The sequence below is a fragment of the Salvia hispanica genome, chromosome 1, assembly GCF_029641045.1.
Source record: "Salvia hispanica isolate PSC_SH4W2 chromosome 1, Shi_PSC_v1, whole genome shotgun sequence".
NCBI classification, from domain to species: Eukaryota; Viridiplantae; Streptophyta; class Magnoliopsida; order Lamiales; family Lamiaceae; genus Salvia; species Salvia hispanica.
This window is the reverse complement of record NC_142692.1, coordinates 50,928,925-50,944,069: the sequence shown is the minus strand read 5'-3', so window position 1 is coordinate 50,944,069 and position 15,145 is coordinate 50,928,925. Positions and strand designations below refer to the sequence as shown.

The 15,145-nt window shown below is 35.9% G+C and overlaps 1 long non-coding RNA gene and 2 pseudogenes across 2 annotated transcripts; 2 read left to right on the top strand and 1 right to left on the bottom strand.

The window, feature by feature from the left end:
- Window positions 1-1,806: 1,806 nt before the first annotated feature.
- On the top strand, window positions 1,807-5,686 carry LOC148934086 (cardiolipin synthase (CMP-forming)-like; annotated as a pseudogene). The gene is made up of 4 exons (XR_016134698.1): window positions 1,807-2,306; window positions 4,976-5,218; window positions 5,380-5,484; window positions 5,568-5,686. The product of XR_016134698.1 is annotated as a cardiolipin synthase (CMP-forming)-like (transcript).
- Window positions 5,687-7,454: 1,768 nt separating this feature from the next.
- Window positions 7,455-8,925, bottom strand: LOC148934085 (pentatricopeptide repeat-containing protein At1g11630, mitochondrial-like; annotated as a pseudogene).
- A 2,273-nt stretch (window positions 8,926-11,198) lies between these two features.
- LOC148934084 (uncharacterized) lies at window positions 11,199-12,063 on the top strand. The gene is made up of 2 exons (XR_016135547.1): window positions 11,199-11,796; window positions 11,902-12,063. It is a non-coding gene; the product is annotated as an uncharacterized LOC148934084 (long non-coding RNA).
- Window positions 12,064-15,145: the final 3,082 nt, after the last annotated feature.

Sequence of the window (15,145 nt, the reverse complement as noted above, 5' to 3'; positions counted from 1 at the left end):
GACTAAGCGATTATCTCAAAAATGGTCATTTTTCACTGTTTCAGGACGAAAATACCCTTTTGAGGGGTTTTTTTGGGGGGGGGGGGGGAGTTGGGCTATTTGGTCTTTTTACATTTTAAATTGACTTTTTTTCAATGATGTACTAAATCTGATATTATTTCAAAATTATCATTCTTCTTCCCTTTTGTCATCATTCACTTTGTTTCTTTATTTCAATATTAGATTTAATTTTATAAAATTAAATTTTAAATTTCAATTTTTAAATATCAATAAATTTTTATTTATTATTAAAATTACTATTAAATAACAAATTAATAGTTTTAATCAATATTTGATAGTGTCTAATATTTAATCAATAAGGTACGACGACGCCTTAGTTTTAATCAATATTTAATAGTTTTAATTATAAATAGATTATATAACACAATTTATTATGAGATAAATATGCATCTAATCTAATGTAAGACTAATATAATTATCGTTTATTAATTTGAAAACAATCAAAATTAACTAGAAAATTTCAACAAAAATTCTCCTATATCAAATTTTTAGTCAACTTCATAATATTTAATCACAAACAATTATAACAACCGAACGAAGGCTAAATAGAATAGCTCTTATTGTTCCATCATGATTAATATGTAATTCTTCAGCTGAATATTATATTAAATAAAAAAAATTAATAGTTTTAATCAATATTTATAGTGTCCATGAATTAATAGGTTTAATTAAAAAAATTTATTGATATTTAAAAATATGAATTTAAAATTTAATTTTATAAAATTAAATCTAGTATTGAAATAAAGAAACAAAGTGAAGGAGGGCAAAATGGAAGAAGAATGATAATTTTGAAATAATATCAGATTTAGTACATCACTGAAATAATATCATATTTAAAATATAAAAAGACCAAATTGTCCAAACCCCCCACCCCAAAAGGGTATTTTCGTCCCGAAACAGTGAAAAATGACTATTTTCGAGATAAACGCTTAGTCTAGGGTTGTCTGGAGATATTTTGAAAGTCCAGGAACTAATGCCGAGATAAACGCATAGTCCAAGGACTATTTTTGTAGTTCACTCTAAAAAGAATAAGTTGTAGGTTTGCATCTTTATGCTCATGTGTATTCATCCAACTTCGTTCGGTTTTAATTGAAGATGCTACAGTAAGTATAATCTCAGTAGGTGTATTAAATAAACCTCTTTATGTTTTTATTGAAAGCCAAAAATTTGAAAAGTTTATGATCTTGGAACTGATTTTAAATATTTATATAATCTGAAGTTTGAGTTAGAATCTGTTAGGGGGTCATTTTTTATGTTGATGTTTTGATAGGATTCGAATGGGATGCTTGTAGTGTGTTGGCCGAAAATTAATTAAGCCTTTGATGCTTGGAATTATGGGTTGAATTGAGCTCATCTAATTATTAGTTAATGGTTTTGAGTATGATTAGGCATGATTTGAATTGGAATTGCGGAATTAAGGTGAAGTTTGAAAGGGATTGTATCGATATAGATATAGATTGTCTCTTGAATGTTTTTCATTTGAGGCTAAATTTCATCAACATCATTTTCATATTTGTCGAATAAAAGATCTGGAAAATTGTTTTTGATGTGAATAGTCTTGGGATAAATATAATCATATTTTGTGGTTTTTTTGTCTTATCGGTTTGCCTTTTCGACTAAAGTCAAAAGATAGTTATTGGATGTTTGTTAAATTATAGGTGGATTTATTTAAATTATTGTTTATGAGTTCTCATTGCTTAATGCAGAATATGCCTTGAAGATTGTTGAGGTCGCAGAGTACCTCGAATGGCCATCTTCTGATCAATCAAAGCCCTAATCTCTGAATCTTCGAGGAAACTATCCAATCCTTCTCAATCTAGAACGTTCTTCTCCCTCTCTCTCGCCTCCGCTTCCCAAATTTCATTTGCATACTCGTTGTCCAGTAACGGTTATATCCGCCACCACTTTCTATTCCGACCGAGGTTTCTCTCTCCCATGGGAGGACCTCTATTCCTCTTCAATCCACCGTGGAAGCTCACCCAGTCCTCCACCCCTCTCCTCCTACAATCCGACATCGTCCTCAATTTCCTTAAATTGCGTGCGATAAATTTGCTTCATCAATCGGCATTTAGGAACAATCTTGGGAATAACGCTCCAAGGCTGTTGAATGGGAGCGTTAGAGAGGGATTTAGGAAAGGTGCAGAGGTTGAAGCTAGCGGTGGCGATGACGCGATCCGAGATAGTTACTCGAATCTCCCCAATTTTATTTCCTTTGGTCGGATTCTTTCCGGTCCGTTACTGGGATGGTGGGCTCTCAATTTCATTGTTTCATTTGTTATGATTTATATTTGCTGGCAATTCTCAGTGAAATTAATTTGATGTTCTATTTGTAATTAGGTGTATCGTGGATAATTATGTCGTTGTTAAAGTTGATGCCAAATTTTTTACTTGGCTAGGGAAAGTTTGAAAAAGAGTTTTTAGCAATTTGATATAGTATAAGCATTGCAGGATGATTGTTCAATATATGTATTTCTATGCATTTGTTGGGCTTGTTATATCCATGGCTATAATTAATTGTACAAGTGAGGGAATTCTTCATTAGCATCATGGGTCATTGATACACTATTTATTAGCACTAAAAATACATGCAAGTATACATGGTAGATCTAGTATAGGTACTGGGTTGTCAAACATGAGGAATATAATTGCAACTGGCTATTATGTACTAAGCGTCAAATACTATTTAGAGAAACAAGAGAATTTTGGATTTTTGAAAATAAAAACAAAAAAACAACTAAATGCAATTAAATCACAAAGATAAAATATGAGATATAAGAGAATTCTAGGGATGTGTGTTCACAATTATGGTTATACAAATTCCAACTACAATACCCTAGCATAGTTTATACTTCGATAGAACGAGTCACACTAGTTATGTCCATACTGTACAACCGTAGATTACTAACACTAGGTTGTCAATCCTAGATTCGTAACTCCTAAAAGCTCCTAAAACCCTTGAAAAGTCCTCACTCTCAATTAACAGTGTCGTTTTAAGGGAAGCTAATTGTAGTGTCTATTAGTGGATCTAACTCGCCAACCTCCTCTCACGATTATGTAGCAAATTATATTAAATCAGCATCGAATGTGTCACTCAAGCATGCAGTATTACCGAACAACTTAAGGAAGAAACGAAGTAAAAACAAAACGGATATTAAATAGAAAAAGGAATTGTATAAACCAATAAAAGTTACTAACACATCCCTAAAATCAGATGAATTTAGTTACACATGGAAGAATAAGCTAAAAACATAGATTGTAGGGAAGTCATAAAGAAAATAAGAACTAAAGCAAATAAAACCCAAAGGTTGAATCCTTGTAGCCTTGATCTTCTCTTGATTCCTTCTTCAACCCCTTGCACAATGAAGAACTCTCAAATTTATGCTATGGAATTAATTGACAAAAAGAAGAAGGGGGAAAGATTAGGGTTGGAGGAGGAGCTATAAAAGCTCTCCTTTTTGGGGCTATAGAAGGGTTGAATTCTATGAATGGGGTTATGGGGTATATATAGGCTTGAGAAGGATTTAAATTTGGTAATAAGTTTCCTCCAAGCATTAGGAAAGATGTAATTTTCGTACCCCATAGTAGAAGGAAAAGATTTGGCTTCACAAGGTAATATCTTTTTTCCTTCTTTAAATTTCCGCCTAGACTGCAGCTGGCAGCTTTGTGCGACTTTGGTAGAACGGCCATAACTCTCTCCACAGAACTCCGATTGAGGTGATCTTGATACTATCTTGAAGTTCTTTTCAAGACGAAGAGAATGATATGTAGAACGCCTTGATCAGACTTCTGGATCACCGGAAAATTGAGTTTGAACACAGCTGTCGTGCGCCGCATTTTCCCAGCGGTCGCTGGCAAGGGTGTAGCGATCGCTTGAGAGAGTCAGAGTCCTCTGGAGTCTTTGCAGCGACCGCTGCATTAGGTGTAGCGGGCCGCTGGGTTGCCCTGCAGCTCCTGCTTCCGAAAATTCACCTTTTTGTGCCCTTTTTTTTTTTTTTTTTTCTATTTTGCACATTTCTCACAAAACACGACAAAATACCAAAATGGATAAAAATGCGATTAATGAAGGTGTAATGCAACTTTGACACTCAAAACGGACCAAATAATAGCCTTAAAAACCATGCAGAATCTGAGCGTATCAGTCATGGCTAATGATTCAACTAATATCACAATTTGATTTTCAGTTGGATGGTTACGTGGCTAGAAAAGTGAGAGTCAATTATGTTGTTGGGTCCTACCTTGATCCTCTTGCGGACAAGGTATGTTTCAACTCCGTTTGTTGATGGCAAATCTTCAGTAATTCTCAAGGTCTATACAAATTGTTTCATATTGATTATGATGAGAGAACTGATTAGCCACTTAAATTTATTTTTTAATGAATATTTCTTAAAAATTATAGGTTTTAATTGTACCTGTTGCCCTTGCCCTGGCAATGGTGGATAAGGGGCTTTTACATCCTAAGTACATTATTTCAGTGTTTTTTCTTGGATACTTCTTTTTATCTATGTTTGTTGGTATGCCAAATTAGTATCTTGTAAAACGTGGAAACATGTGGCTGCGATCCATTTTTCCGCTGATTTGCTATGATTTGCCTAAAATACTGATTTTATTTCATTTTACTTTACCATAATCTTCCTTTGAATGATGACACGATGAACTTGTTGATTATTGTCATTTTATCATTCTTCTTTGCATAGTTAGATTGACTTAAGTAGATAATGTGAAGTACTTTTGCATTTCTTTTCTTATTAATAAAAGCTAGTAATAGTCCCATGAAGGTTAGATTTGTCATTATGTGAAATAGGTTTATACCCGCATCTGTGTAATTGTCCTCTTGGAAACCGAAATAGATGTGTAGCCTGATAGATTATATGCGCACACGCCTGGTTACTGTAAATAGAGTTTGTTTTACATGCAGCTGGATTGGTCGGACTACTTGTGCTGCGCGATGTTGCTCTTATTGGTGGTGCGACCTATATAAGAGCTGGCAGTTTGAATTGGAAGATGAAGGGCTATTATCAGCTATGATATCCTATTGGATCCTATATATTTATTGCTAACATTTCTCTGTCTAATTCCTTTGTTAGTGGAATAGTTGGCGTGACTTCATCACCTCGATGGTGCTCATGCCCAAAAAGTGGAGCCACTTTTCATCAGCAAGGTTGTGGAGATGATCCTCCTTCGAACACAAGTGTTTTGTCTTACTCAAATGATGATGTAGCACAGTAGTCTCTGACTCGTGCTGGAATCACTTGGTTGAGCTGCAATATAAATCAAGTCAGTATAACTTGACTCAAATTCTAATTTTCTTCTTGTGAGTAGGTTAACACAGTTCTGCAGCTAGTTCTAGCTAGTTCTAGTTGCTGCAGCTCTACTTAAACCAGGATTTGGAAGTGAAGAAACTCGACTTTATATCGACTATTTGAGGTAGTTTGTTCTTGACTCGTGTTTGCCTATACCGGTTTCGTGGGCATGAAATTTTACATTTTCGTTATTTTGGATCTTGTCAGCTGGTTGGTGGCTTCTACTACAGTTGCTTCAAGTGCGGCTTATGGGGTACAATACTGTTTTTGTTGAGATTAGATTCTTTGTTATTTAGTGTCACAACTCAACTCTTATGACTCATACACTTACTATAAATAAATTCAAATTTAAAATAAGCAATCCACACTTCAAGTAAATGAGACACACATATTATATAATATCAAAACAAACGTTTATCAAGTACATATTTCCAAAACATTCTAAACGTAGGACCCTTTCACCACTCTATATACTACACATTTATCTACATGCAAAAATGATGAGGAGGAGAAGGTTGCCAAAAATGCGTCAGCCGGCGACCCTGATAACATGTGGAGTTCCTATGACTCACGCCAACCCAAAAGGTTCACTGCTATCTTATTCCTGAAAAATATTAGTGGTTTATATGAGCCACAACTCAATGTATATAAACCTTACCTTTAATTTCACATCTCATATATCAATATATTCTTTAACCAATATATATAACAATAACCAACAAATATTAGAAACAATTTCATATACATATGCCACACTATTCAGTTTATTATTCTGTGACAAATCAAGCCTGACATCTGTCGGGATTCCATTGTATCTGACCCGAAGGTCTCATTACCATTGTACATATATATATATATATATATGACCCGAAGGTCCATTGCCATTTTATATATGACCCGTAGGTCTCATTGCCATTGTATACATATATATGACCCGAAGGTCCATTACCATTATATATATGACCCAGTCTCATTGCCATTGATATCAGACCCAGAGCATGACTGTCACAGATCCTCTTTAATCAAATGATTGAAATGATTCCAATACCATACATCAACATATTCATTACACCAATTACATAACCATATATTCCATCAATAACTCCAATACTATAGATAAACATACCCATTGCACAAATCACATATCCACGTCATATTACACCATCAATATCAAATAATACATAACCATTTCAGGCTCACATAATATACTTCAAATATTCACTCAAATTTAACACGTAGCAAATCAATCACATAAAATATGTAAAATTAAAAGTGTGATTTATACACACCTGATCAAGATAGATAAACTACTCAAAAGTTCGATCCCTTCTCTTCGTTTACCACTCTCAGGTTGTATATAGTTGTTACTTTTAAATCCTAAATAATCTTCTCCTTTCTGTTTCTTCTTCTACTGTTCATATTTTTGTTTTAATAGCTTTCGTTCCTTCTAAAATATATGTATACCGAAGCTTACTCCCTTCTCCCTTCCTAATTCTTGTGCTAAACAAATGAACAAAAACACTCTATAGTCATGATACATTGACGGCAAAACTAGGTGACTCACCTTGTATTTTATTTTGTATTTATAAGAAATACACGTATAAATTAAAACTAAAACGTGTAACCTCTATAAAAATTTAGGCAACACAATAATATATTAAAATGCTCATATGCTATGCCACGTACAACATATATGTATTTAATGTATATCAATCTTAGTTTATCCAAAAACATGCACATATCTTAAACTTATATTTATATATATATAAGTACGTACATAATAGTTGTACTATAATATCTCATGCACGTATACACACATTACTACACGTACACATGCATACACATTTAATTTAGCTATCAAAAATTCACGTACAAATACACACTTATATTTGTAACATATAATTATCCAAATAACACTAAAAAAATATGCAATGATAAATAAATAAATAAAATATTTAAATATGCAAAATGATGCATGTTTTGGGTCATGATATCACATTTGGTTAGAAGAAATGAATAAAATGTACTTAAATTATTGCAAAGAGGAAAATATATGACACAGCAAATGCTGAGTGATATAAGAAGAAAACAAAACTAGGCGGTAGGAGAAATCTCTGTTTCATTTAGCAATTCCATTTCAATTTGTTCCCAAATTTCAGCATTTGTGCGGAATCTCTTCTTGAGAAGTCGTGTAATTCGTCTAGCCTCGTCAAGCTTGTTCGTCGAGGCCAGTCCACGAACGAGCGTACTCATGGTCATAACGTTGGGGAACCAACCACTGGAAATACGGTCGTCGCAGATCCTCAACGCACCCTCAAAGTCAAAATCCTTTCCCTGACACAGAAAATGCACCAATGTGAGAAAACACTCGGCTTTCGCCTTCAACCCTTTACTGATCATCTCGTCGTACAAATCCTTTGCCGTGTCCAGCTCCTGCAGAAGCTGTAGATCAGGTGTTCATACGCCCGGCAATTCAGTTTCATACCATTCGATAATATCCCATCGAGCAGCGCCTTGGCCTCGGCCAACCTTCCGAGCTTGCACAAGCATTGAATCCTGTTGTTGTAAATGCCAATCCTGGGCGACATGTCGTATCGCTTCATCAAATGCAACATCTTCCCGACGTCGTTGAAGTTCTCCTCACTGTACAAGCCCTCGATCACGCTAGCGAAAGTCTATTTGCTCGGTTTCACGCTCTTTCTCTCCTTCTCCACGAGTATGGAGTGCGACTCCCTCCCACGCCCTTTCAACAAATGGAGTTGAAACATACCAAGGTAGGACCCAACAACAGAATTGATTCTCATTTTTCTAGCTATGTAGCCATCCAACTGAAAATCAAATAGAGACACTATGTGAATCATTATTTATGACCCATAATGTTAATGAAGAATTTCCTCACATACACAACTAATTATACACAAAAGAAGAATGGCATCATACCCAATCAGTTACTCCGGATACAGCAAGCCCAACAAATGCATAAGAATACAATATCTTGCACAATCATCCTGCAATGCTTATACTATATCAGATTGCTAAAACTCTTTTTCAAGCTTTGCCTAGAATATAAGCTTAACAAAAAATATACATTCGTATCCAGTTACTTTATGAGCATGATTCATGCGATTATCCCCTCATCCCAACTTCCAAGGAATGGAGGGGAGTACATTTTTAGTTCTTATATTGTCCGCGATGCACATTTGTGATCTCTATACTGTACATTTTGCTCGTTTAAGGTGTTTTTGCACTTTTTCAAAGCTTTTTCAAACAAAAACGCTCTCAAATGCATAAGGTCATTTTCATACACTCACTTTGCATAATTTGGGTTAATTTTTAGGGCAACAATTTCTTTCTTAATACTCCATTTGTCCCATAAGAATATGCACTTTTAGTTGGACACGGGTTTTAATGCATAATTAGTAAAGTATGTGAGAGTTAAAAAGAAAAAGTATTTAAAATATTGTTTGTGGAGAATGTGTTATACCTCATCAGAGAGAAAGGAGTTTCCAAAACCAACATAGTTGGCGTGGTGGTTTAGCACCTCATCCGTTAAGTATGAGGTCATGGGTCCGATCATTGCCAATGTGCATGAAGCAACCCCTACCGCTAGTGCGCTGACAAACCATTTGGTCTATTCCTTACTGCTTATTGCGCTTATTGCGCTGACAATTGAGAGGTTCACAAACACTTAATTCTTTGAAGACGTAGGGGGTCACAATTAAGATTTAAATCCAAGTCCAACACAAAGTTTACATAGGTAGAGCACACAAATACTTAAAAATAGAGAAGAGCACACACAACAGAAAAATACGATACATGCAATATATATATATATATATATATATATATATATAGGATTGTGATTAATTGAGATTATTTAGGCTAATTGAGAAATGAGATGCAATATCAGCCACTCATTTTTATTAAATGAGTGGTCCAAATTTTGCCACACAATAAATATTTTTAGATTAATTTAATATGAAAGGGTAGAATGGTAAATGTTGATTCCTTACATCTGGACGCATTGTTGGGAGAGAAAAATTGGGTTTCGATCTGAAAATCCCCAAAACAGAGAAAAAAACCTCTCAATCTCGACTGCAATTGAGCGGCGAGGCATCAATTGGGGAGTGCTGAAGAAGAGCTTATGCCCGCCGTGGGGGTGACGTGGCGCGGATGCGCCGGTGTGCGATTTTCGTCTCGAAACGTAGGGTGAAACGGAGTGGTGAAACAACAGAGGCCGTGGCAGCTGTGAATTGAGCTTGCAGCGATCATGTAGCGCATGTTTGAGCGCCGCCTGCGCCTGCGATTGCGCTGATATGACGGCGACGAGGTGGTGGCAGCTCGATCATGTCTCCGCCGGAAGAGCTGCCATAGCAGGGAGCCGGACGCCGTCGCCTAAAGTGACGGCAGACAAGCTGACGAAGTCGAAATCTAATAATCAATCAATTAACGCGGACGGCGAATTCAGCTTCGTGTTCAGGCAGCTCGCCGGAATCACGAGCGCGAATCTGAGGAGCGAGTCGTCGCCGTTCCGGACTTGGCAAGCGCTTGGAGGAGCTTCGACGAGTAGATTTGCTGCTGCATCTCCGATTTCCATTCGATTGGTGAGTTTTGGTGCTGATCGTTATTTTCTGCTATATCGCGGCTATGGATTTTCTTCTTGTTCCGTCTCCTCATCGACGATCTACCGGAATTTAGTGCTGGATTCGCTGACAGGAGTGATGATGACATCTTATTAGCTGCTGCTTTTCAATGAATCCAACGAATTTGATTTGAAGATTTTGCAGCTGCAGATTCAACAATTAAAGATGAGACAAATTCAATACCACCGCCAGATTATGGAATTGGATGAACTGATTTCAAAGATTGATTCATCAAAATTTGCTTTTGTTATAAAATTTGAACTTTTTGCAAGCTTGATTATTAATTCGTTTATGGAATTGAAAGTTTTAGGTTTAGATTATCAATTGTGTTGGAGTGAGGAATCAAGCTTAATCATAATGCACTCTAGGTGTTTGGTGATATTTCCTAATTGGGAATTAGTTGCTAAGAGTTAGATTCTCAATTTTAATGTCAACTACGCACCTATAATGTCAACTACATATAGGTGATCGGAGAAGGTGAAATGCTGATCGGAGATGGTGAACTTTGGGAGTATTTCACAAAAACAGGAACCTGAAAGCTCACTCTGCATGTCTGTTTAAATTTGGGAGTAAATCGTTTGATAGGGTGAGATGCACTTCAATTTTTGTTCTCATTTCACCGCATCTCTCATACTCTGTTTCTACTTTTCTGGCTAATTCTATTTTCTTTTCATGTTTTGATTGTTTGAGCTAACACTGTGTGGTTATTTGGGGAAAGTTGATCAGGTTTAGGTGAATTTCTTTGTTCTCTTTTCCATTTTTATTTATTTGAAACAAGCATTTTTGTTGTGGTTGTACCATGTTTTAATTCGAATTCATCTATTTTCTTTTCATGTTTTACTGATTTCTGTAAAATAGAGGCATTTTGATACGTCTCTGTTTTTTTTTTTTTGCCTTGTAGTGCTTGCTGTGATGACTGTAGACTAAGTAGTTGTTTTTTCTTGATCATGATTTGATGAGTTGCTATTAACTTGTGTTTTTGCTATCAACATTTTTATGAGATTTTTGCTTCTGTTGCAACCATATTACCATATTTTTGCAGTAGATGATTCAATTGTATTAGATGTGAACTCATTTGAGGGATTGATTTTCCAATATTTGCTTTTGTTATAGGATTTGAACTTTTTGCAAGCTTAATTGTTGATTTGTTTATAGAATTGGAAGTATTATCAGGAATTGGATGTCAACAAAACTTGGATTTGGGTTGCAGAATTTACCCCAAGAGAAGATGCCTCAACTTGTACAGATAATCAGGAAGAGGGATGAGCATTTGGCACAGGATGTCAATGAAATTGAGCTTGATATTGAGGCTCTTGATACGGAAACGCTGTGGGAACTTGATCGGTTTGTGACCAATTCGAAGAAGATGGTGAGCAAGACAATGCGGCAAGCGTTGATGATGAACAACAATCCAGCTGCTGGAGTTTCTATTCCCTCCAGTCCTGTTACTGATGCCGATGTGTTAAGTTAAATTTGCATCAAGATTTTTGTCTTTTTTGTGGTGTTTTCACTGTTTATTCATGTTGTTGGTAATGTTGTGTAGGGCGCATTGAGCGACAAGAATGATGATTGTGGCAAGATGATGAAACAAAATGATGAAGAAGATGTAGATATTGATGACGATATGCCAGCAACGAGTTTCCCTGTTGTTGTGGAGAATGAGTTTGTGAAAGAAGGTGTTGTTGGGCAGGAGAATGATGGTGTTGTTGGACAGGAGAATGATGGTAGAGGCAATGGCAGCAGTAGCTCAAGCAGTTCTGGCAGCTCAAGCAGCGATTCGTCATCCTCGAGTGGTATTGATACTGATTCTTCTTGCGTTTCTACATTGTGTTGGGGGTGAAAGTATGGAAAACGGAAACAGAAACAGATGTTCATTCGTTTGAGCTTGTTTTTTACAGATTCTGATTCAGGGAGTTCCTCTGGTAGTGAGTCCGACGCAGATGATTGACCAATTTGATGATTGAACTTTTATTTGATGATTGAATTGGATGTCTGGCAGTTTTATTGCTTTTTCTTGCCTGTTAACTATGATATCTCAACTTTGTTTTAGTTCATTTGATATTTTGGCTATTGATATGTGATTATAAGTGTTATTTTTTAGTTGTTGACATTCGATATTCTCGGTATTGATATGTCAATTGTAAGTGTTATTTTTTAGTTGTTGACATTTTAATACGAGTTGTTGACATTCGATATTTTCGGTATTGATATGTCAATTATAAGTGTTATTTGTTAGTTGTTGACATTTGATATTCTCGATATTGAAGAAATGTTAAATGTACAATTTTTTTTATTATTGTTGGATGATTTATCAAGTATGAAAGGAACGGAAAATACGTAAAGAATTCTGCTTTTGAGGCAAATGTTACGTGTCTCTCTCTTTTATTTCTCCAAATTAAAGCATGAAATATTTTCCACTCTGATTGTTTGGTAATATTTCTCATTTGAAAATTAGTTGCTAAGATTTAGTTATCTCCCCTTTTTAATATCAACTATGCATGACAACTACCTATATAATCTATGTCAACTACATATACAATTAATGTTAACTACACACATATAATGTCAACTACATTTACAATTCATGTCAACTATGTGTACAATCCATGTCAACTACACACATATAATGTCAACTACATATACAATTCGTGTCAACTATACACATATAATGTCAACTATAAGTTGTTAACATTTGATGCAGGCTATTGACATTTGATGTGCAAGCTATTGACGATAATACCCCTAGTTGACATAAACTACACGCTGTTGACATCGCACGAAAATTATGAATGAGTGGCTGCATCAAATGTCAACAACTTATAGTTGACATTATATGTGTATAGTTGACATGATTATGCCAACTAGGGGTATTATCGTCATTTCATTTCTAAAATGGCGGAATATCGAATGTCAACAACTCGTATTAAAATGTCAACAACTAAAAAATAATACTTATAATTCACATATCAATACCGAGAATATAGAATGTCAATAACTCGTATTAAAATGTCAACAACTAAAAAATAACACTTATAATTCACATATCAATTGACATGTAGTTGACATGGCTTGAAAGTGTAGTTTTGACATGGCTTGAAAGTGTAGTTGACATGACTTATAATTTCGTGGCATGGCTTGTACATGTAGTTGACATGGCTTGAAAGTGTAGTTGACATTACTTATAATTGTTGACATGGCTTGTGCATGTAGTTGACATGACTTGTACGTGTAGTTGACATGGTTTTTTTTTGAATTTTTTTTACATTTTTTTTTTAAAAAAAAAATTAATTTTTTTTTTTAAAAAAATTTAATTTTTTTCAATTTTAAATTTTTTTTTTTATGTCAACTACACAGTTGTTGACATTTGATGTCAACTACATAGTTGTTCACATTTGATGTGTAGTTGACATGGATTGTACACATAGTTGACATTATATGTGTGTGCAGTTGATATGATATGGCTTGTACGTGTAGTTGATAAGACTTGTACGTGTAGTTGACATGGTTTGAAAGTGTAGTTGACATGGCTTATAATTATTGTTGACATAGCTTGTAGTGTAGTTGACATGGCTTGAAAGTGTAGTTGACATGACATATAATTGTTGACATGACTTTTACGTGTAGTTGACATGACTTGAAAGTGTAGCTGACATATTACTTACTTTCAGAAACATCGCAGAGCTTCCACCAACATACACAAAATCTATTAGTCAATTAAAAAATTTAACAATTTCGACATGAGGATTCAATATATCACAAATCTTATTGTTCCAATTTTTAGATCTACAAATTCCAATTCAGGAAAAATGAGTAAAATTGCAGATCTCACTACAAAATCCAACAAAGAGTAGAAATCAATGCTGTCGGCGAGGAGCTCTCGGCATCCATCTCGAGATCGGGCAAAACGTCGCCGTCTTCGATTCCGAGGAAGAGATCGTTGAAATCAATGCTATCGAGCAGAATGACGCCTAAGAAATCGGGGAACTCGGCAGCGTCGATCGAGAAGCCTTCCATTTCGCCTTCCATATCGGAAGGCGAAATGTCAACATCTTGTCAACAACTTGTACATAGTGTCAACAACTAAAACAATTCTTGTAATTAAAAGATAACTACTATTTTATGGCTCTGCACATCATCATCGTCATCATCAATATTGAGAGTGCTGCTTTTCACTCTATTCCTTACAAGATCAAGATGTTTTCCTCTCTCTCTCACTCTTTCTCTCAAATAGATCAATATGTTTCTTTCAGGAACCAAGAAGCTATGGAAATCTTAGCTCAAGAGGCAAACAGAGAGAGAGATTAGATATGGTAAGATATCAAGACCAATAAAAAATCAGCAGAATTAAGTAAGACAGCAACTCCATCAAGAACAATTTCAGCTCAAGAATAAGAAAAACAATCCACCAAAAAAAATCCCTCATTGAAAAGAAAGGAAACATTTGCTAGAAAAACAGAACACATTCAACCATCACTGTAAACAAGAAAAAAGAACATTTTATTCTGGAAAAAAATCGAATCTTAATAATTAGATTAGAGAGACAATTCACTCTAAACTTTCACACGCATAAACGCACACACCTTCTGAATCAATTCATCAAACACCTGGAGAATCCGATCGAGCTCCACCACCTCTGCCGCCCCCTTGCGCTGCTGGTGGCTCCAAAACGGCACAAACGCTCTCTTCACCTACTGCAGCACGGAGAAGAGCTCCGGCGGCACGCCCTGCGGCGGCTGCTGCTGCTTCGTGATCCACCACGGCGACAACTCCTCCCTCGAAGCCTTCCTCCTCTCCAACGGCTTCACCGTCCCCCCCCCCTAGCTCGATCCCCTCAAATTTGCCATGGAAATCCTCACCGACCTCCAACCACTGGAACAGCCGGAGCAGTAGCCTGAAAAATCAATCGAATCCATCTCTCCTCCTCCAATTGAACACAAAATCAGATCTGGAAGCTCGAGAATCCACAAAATCACACTCCTATCCTTCCGATTCTGGAAATTGATTTACATAACGAAGCAATTGCTCGTCAGCAACACATTGCAAGCCATAGGAGTCGGAATCGTGCTCGGCACGATCTACATCAACATCGGATTAGACAAATCGGGGATCGAGAAGCGATTAGGTCTCTTCGTGTACAAACTT